Raw genomic sequence first — 7,046 nt, 5'->3', positions numbered from 1 at the left:
ATAAATGGTTATGTTAGGCATTGTGACAATCACATGCATCAAATTTCTCTCAAATTAACCAGGCCCAAAAGGCACAGTAAACTTCTTTAAATGTTCATGGCATTCATGCCAATTAATATATAACCCACTTATTGTGCTTTCATTCCTTCCACTGTTATTTTTTTCTTCTAATATATTTTGGGAAGGTAAAAATCATACCATTCTGTAAGAAGAAAGCTACATAAAAATAACCCCAGCCTAAACAGCTCAGATTCTAACTTATTCATTCATTTATTATTTTTAATTATAGTATATAAGCAGGCTTTATACTGCCACTTATTGAAGAGTTTGTTTCAAACAATGTAAACATAAACCCACCTCATTGCTTCTTAGGTAAGAACAGTATTCAAAGTCATAATACTAATAGTTTTATATCAATAAATACATTTGAAAAATGGGGTGGCATTACTGTTGCTCACCAAATGTTTATATTTCTCTTCTTTTCCACCTTTCCAGCACATAACCGGATTGCTTTCCTTACACACACAGCCATCTAACTAGTTTTGGTCAACAACGCACAAGTAAAAATGGTATGTGTCACTTCTGGGTGCACGCTTTAAGAGCCAGTGCATATTGCATTATACACTCTTTCCCTCTGTTGAGATGATCAACAATCCTAGAGATAACAGATAGATTCTGTCAACCTGGGTCCTGCAATGATGACGATGACATGCAACCAAAACTATGTAGCAAAAACAAGGAAAGAACTTCTGTGATTTTAAGCCATAAGATTCAGAGTTTCCTCCTGCAATACGATGATCCATACTAAATCGTATAGACTAAATGATTACAAATTTAGGCTCTGAAGTCAAAAAGATCAAGTTTCACTTCAGATGTATAATCTTAAATTATGGAACCTCACTTAGCTTAATTTCATCATTTGTAAACTGGGTAAAAACAATATTTACCTCATTGGGTTCTTTCCAGAATTAAATGAAGTAATACGCATATGTCTATGAAAAGTGTCTAGCACAAAGTATGTCCTCGGTCGCTGTTCATCATGTGATTATCATCTAATCCTATAAGGTGAAAGGGACTTGCTGTGCCCATTTTGAAGATGAGAGAATAGAGGCCAACAAAAAATATGTTTGTCTTGAACAATGTCATAGAATTCATCACTGGCACAATTATACCTAAAATAGAAATCTCCTAATGCCTAGCCCAACTGTTCGATTTTAAAATGTAGCATATCTCCTGAATTTAGAATATCTGTTTTAAGGCAGTAGTTCATATCTGAGGACTCCTAATACCCAGGAATCTGCACAGTAGTAACAAAAATCTGTGATTTCTTTTACTACTTCCAACAGCCTAATATGTAATTTCTCCCACAAAAGACTAACAAAACAAAATTAACAAAAGCATCAAGTTTCTCATCTTTAACAGCAATTATATCAGCTCAGCTCGGAAACAAAGTAAAATGAAGGCGGTGGTAACAGAAAACCTTTACAAACACCAAAATGTATAACAGAAGGTTTTATAATTGTCAAAAGTAGGGCACAAATGTGGATTTCATATGTTAATGGGGGATACATGTTGTTATAAACATATTATCCATAAGACAACTGCATATCAGTTACCCAGAAGACATAAAGGCTTTCCCTGCTACTAAAGACAGGAAAAAAAACAGCATATTTTACTAAAGAGACACTAGATAGTGTAGTAAATCTTCCCAAACCACTATTCCATGGACTTGTTACATCAAAATCACCATGAGTAACTGTTAACAATACATATTCCCAGGCAGTACTTAAGATCAGTAGTTTACAAACGTCTCAGATGATTCTTTTGTGCAATCAGGCCTTGGAATCACTTCTGTAGTGTATAATATTCTCAGTAGTATCCAGCAGTAAATGCAATGAATTTCAACAGCTGCTTTTCACAGTGGTCTTCAGTGCAAATAAATGAGAGAGAAAACTAAAGCATGCTGTGTGAAACAATTAGCCAAAGCTTGGGAACTGAGTGCACAGCTTTCCAACGATCTGGCCTGATCCAGGAGTAAAACATACAGCAAAGCCCAGAAAAATATTTATTCAGAGAAACTCAAAATTTGGCATAAAATTTCAGTGAGTAAACAGACTTCCTGAAGACCAGCTCCTGTTGAGCTTCAGATAAGGCTATCTGCTCTAAACTACTGCTTTTCAAACTTTAATGTGCATGTAAAGCACCCAGGAATTCCTGTTAAAATGCAGATTCTGATACTGTAGGTCTGGAATGGGTCCTGAGAGTCTCCATTTTTTTCCCTAAGTTTTCAGCTGATGCTGATGGGCCTCCGGATATTCTAGGACTGATCCTGAAGAACTGTGTATCTTTCAAACAATCCTCCATGAATATATGGTCGTACCATTTGGCTTTCATAAACATGTTGAAGTTACATTCTCAAGCAAAAAGCTGGAACTCAGCTGTGTTTCCATCCCAAATGAAATATTTGGGTTAACTTTTTAGTGCCTGCCTACATAGCAGAAAAAGACTTTTCAGAGAAACAAGAGAATTTTTAAAATATATACTGAATAAGTTGGAATTCCACGGTTTCTCCTTCCCTGAGCCAGAGTAGCTACGGGCACTTAAGTACTTAATACACCATCCCATTTACACAGCCAGCCATTCCTTTACAAAGGGTGGTCCTGTAGGGTTCTCAAAGCATTTACACCGCCTACCCGTTATCACGTCTATTTTAGCCACTATCCAATCAGATAGCAGTGTACACTTTAACTTCATTTCTCTGTAGTTACTACTTTTTTTCGTGGCTTCTTCTTTTTTTAGTAGTTACTATTTTTTAGTATCCTTCCATGGATTTTTTTCAAAGCTCAAGTAAAATATGTGGAAAATAGTTAATTCTACATTTTTTTTCCACCAGCCAACAACCTAGTGGAAATATTCTACAAAAATGTACTTACTGCTTAATCCCATTAGTTTGGGGTTCATTTGTTTGGATTATATCAGATGCACAAAAACGGGTCATCAATCACAACACACTCTCATGTTTGGTCCATGCATGGTACTCTTTTATTTACTTATTAATTATTTTAATAATATTATAAGCTGATGATCCCATTAAACCAATTTAGGAACCAGAACATTACTAACAGCCTACACTAACCTGCTCTTCCCCATCCCATTCTCCTATCTCACCCTCAGAGATAACCACCAACCTAAATTTTATGATTATGTTTACCAAGTTTTGTTTTTTCTTTAATTTTATCTCATGTATGTTTGTGTTTAATTCACGTAAGCTATATGATATTTGATTTTGCTTGGATGTGTACGTTATACAAAGGGGAATGATACTGTATAGAGTACCTTGGGAACTTGCATCTTCTACTCCAACTTATGCTATTAAGATTTATCCAGGCTATTGCACACTGTAGCTCATTGACTTTCAAAGCTTTATAATATTCCATCATGTCAATATATCACAATTTACCCATTCTCCTGTTGATGAGAATTTGGGTAACCTCCAGTTTATTACTACTATATTAAATGTTGCTATGAGTATTTGTGGACATTACTGCTGGTTTCCAGTAGCTAATGTTTCTCTTGGGTAGAGGTGATGCAGACAGGGAGGTGGGAAGGGGAAAACCTGGTAAGAGGAGGGAGATGGTCTGGGCATGAGGTAGGAATAGGACCAGGTAGGTCTAAGTAACTGGTGACTAAGGCAGGCACAGGATGAAGTGACAGGGAAGTCATAGGGACAAGAGGCAGAAGAGAAGGAAGGGAGGGAACCGAAAGCTGAGCAAAGGCAGAGGGAGAAGTATGATAAAGAGGAGGTTGAGCAGGAAAGAGACAGGGCAGCTTTTCCTGAAAAGCTCTCAGATGAAATGCTGGGTTCAGTGTTCTGCATTCTTTCTTTGCTGGATTCGATTATGACTTAGATTCCATTAAAAGAGAGTCTAAGATTCTATGACATTTTGTCTTGGAAGATAACTTTGACATTTGAATATAGCTTTCTTATAAATTAAGAAACAAAGGTCCAAAAGGACTAGCCAAAGGCACCTAACAATCAAGGGCACAGTTTGGAGACAATACAATTCAGAGCTCATAAAAGTAATCCCAGGATGACCAGGCAATGGATCAAAGTGCAGCTCTCCCCAGGGTGCAGGGGGGCTCCTCTTGAAATTAGGACCACCCTAGATACAGGCAATAAAGAATGACCACTCTTTGTCCATGAAAGGCACTTTCTATTCCTGTCTTTCAAAAACTGAGACTTCAAAATCATAAATATATTATGCCTTCCTATATATATATATATATATCCTTTCCAAAATTTACAGTTTCTCTCTAGCATATTTGATCATCTTTCATTGGATTAATTCCTAGGTCATGTTTTTTGTTGATACTGTAAAGATCAGGAAAACTGATAAACTTCCAGCAAGACTAACAGTATAAAAGAAAAAAAAGAACATAAATACTCATATCAAAAGTAAAAGAGGGGCTAATACTATAGGTCTCACAAATATTAATTGGCTTCCCTGGTGGCTGAGACAGTAAAGAATCTGCCTGCAATGCAGGAGACCTGGGATCAATCCCTGGATCAGGAAGATCCTCTGGAGAAGGGAATGGCAACCACTCCAGTTTTCTTTACTGGAGAATTCCATGGACAGGGGAGCCTGATGGGCTACAGTCCATGGGGTCACAAATACTCAGACACAACTGACCAATTAACACTTTCACAAACGTTGAAAGTATAACAAAGCTATACTACAAACAACTCTATGTACCTAAATTTGTCATCTTGGATAAAATAAACAAATTCCTCAAAAATCACAAACTGTCAAAACTCACTCAAGAAGAAGAGAGAAATCCAAACAGTCATATAATTAAATAAAATGATTATATAGTTTTAAAAGTTGTCCAAAAATGGTTTCTCTAGGCCCAGAAGATTTCACTGGCAAATTCTAACAAACAGTTAAAGAAATAATGCCAATCTACATAACCTTTCTACAGAAAACAGAGGAGGAAGTAATGCTTCCCAACTCATTTTATGAGGCAACATTAACCTGATAGCAAAACCAGATAATAATACAAGAAAGTAAGACTACAGCCAATACCCCTCATGATTCATGTAAAAATCCACAAAGTATCAGCAAATTAAATCAGGCAATAGTTAAAAATAATACCAAATAACCAAATGGGGTTTATACCAGGAATGCAACTCTGTTTCAATATTCTCAAATTAATCAATGCAATCCAACATATTAAATGAGTTTAAAAAAAGAAAAATCACATTATTATATCAATGGGTACAGAAAAAACACTTGACAAAATTCAATATTAATACATGATTTAAAAACTCAGCAATTTCTTCAACTTGATAAAGGGCATCCACAAAATCTATAGCTAACATTGTACCTAATGGAGAGAGACTAAATGCATTTCCTCTAGTATCACTATTCTTAGTGCAATAAGGAAAATAAATAAAATGCATATCAATTAGAAAAGAAGAAATTAAATGATCCTTATTTGCTAACATGCTGCCTAAGTAGAAAATGACAAATAATCTAAAAACAAATAACCATAAAAAAAACTTCCTACTACTAATCTGTAAGTTTAATATTGTAAAATAAAAAGACAATACACAAAAATCAACATTTATATATATTAGCAATGTAAAATTGGAAACTGAAATTCCACCCTCCCCCAAAAAATTAACATCAATTAAAACACCTCCAGAACATGAGACACTTTAAATACAAATCCAATAAAATATGTACAGGATATTTATGCTGAAAATGACAAAACTTTGATGAAAAAAAATCAGCAAAGACCTAAATAAATGGAGAGACATAGTGCTCTCATGGATCCAAAGACTCAGTACAATTTAGATGTTAATCTCCTCTACAAAATAAATTTAATGGAATATCTTTAGAAATTTAGTAGGTATTGACAAATTGATTCTAAAATTTATGTGGAAAGGAAAAAAAAAGGAGCAAAAATATTTTGAAAAAAGAACAAAGTTGGAAGACTCACACAACCCAATGAGGTACCATTACACGCCAGTCAGAATGGCTGCTATCCAAAAGTCTACAAGCAATAAATGCTGGAGAGGGTGTGGAGAAAAGGGAACCCTCTTACACTGTTGGTGAGAATGCAGACTAGTACAGCCACTATGGAGAACAGTGTGGAGATTCCTTAAAAAACTGGAAATAGAACCCCCATATGACCCAGCAATCCCACTGCTGGGCATATACACGGAGGAAACCAGAATTGAAAGAGACACGTGCACCCCAATGTTCATCACAGCACTGTTTATAATAGCCGGGACATGGAAGCAGCCTAGATATGCATCAGCAGACAAATGGATAAGAAAGCTGTGGTACATATACACTATGGAATATTACTCAGCCATTAAAAAGAATACATTTGAATCAGTTCTAATGAGGTGGATGAAACTGAAGCCTACTATACAGAATGAAGTAAGCCAGAAAGAAAAACACCAATACAGTATATTAACACATATATATGAAATTTAGAAAGATGGTAATGATGACCCTATATGCAAGACAGCAAAAGAGACACAGATGTAAAGAACAGACTTTTGGACTCTGTGGGAGAAGGCGAGGGTGGAATGATTTGAGAGAATAGCATTGAAACATGTATATTACCATATGTAAAATAGGTCGCCAGTCCAGGTTCGATGCATGAGACAGGGCGCTCAGGGCCGGTGCACTGGGATGACCCTGAGGGATGGGATGGGGAGGGAGGTGGGAGGGGGTTCAGGATGGGGGACACACGTACACCCATGGCTGATTCATGTCAATGTATGGCAAAAACCACTACAATACTGTAAAGCAAGTAGCCTCCAATTAAAATTAATTTAAAAAAAAAGAAAAACAAAAGCTACAAACATGAAGATGTATGCAAATCACACAGCCAACAAGACATGTTCATAATGTATAAAGAACTCTCAAAGTTCAACAGTAAGAAAACAAATAATCCAATTTTAAAACATACAAAGAACCTGACCATATACAAATGGAAAAAAATAGACAGATGGTAAACATCATTAGCCA

Source organism: Cervus elaphus, chromosome X (genome assembly GCF_910594005.1).
Source record: "Cervus elaphus chromosome X, mCerEla1.1, whole genome shotgun sequence".
In the NCBI taxonomy this organism is placed as follows: Eukaryota; Metazoa; Chordata; class Mammalia; order Artiodactyla; family Cervidae; genus Cervus; species Cervus elaphus.
Note: the sequence above shows the minus strand (reverse complement) of the source record.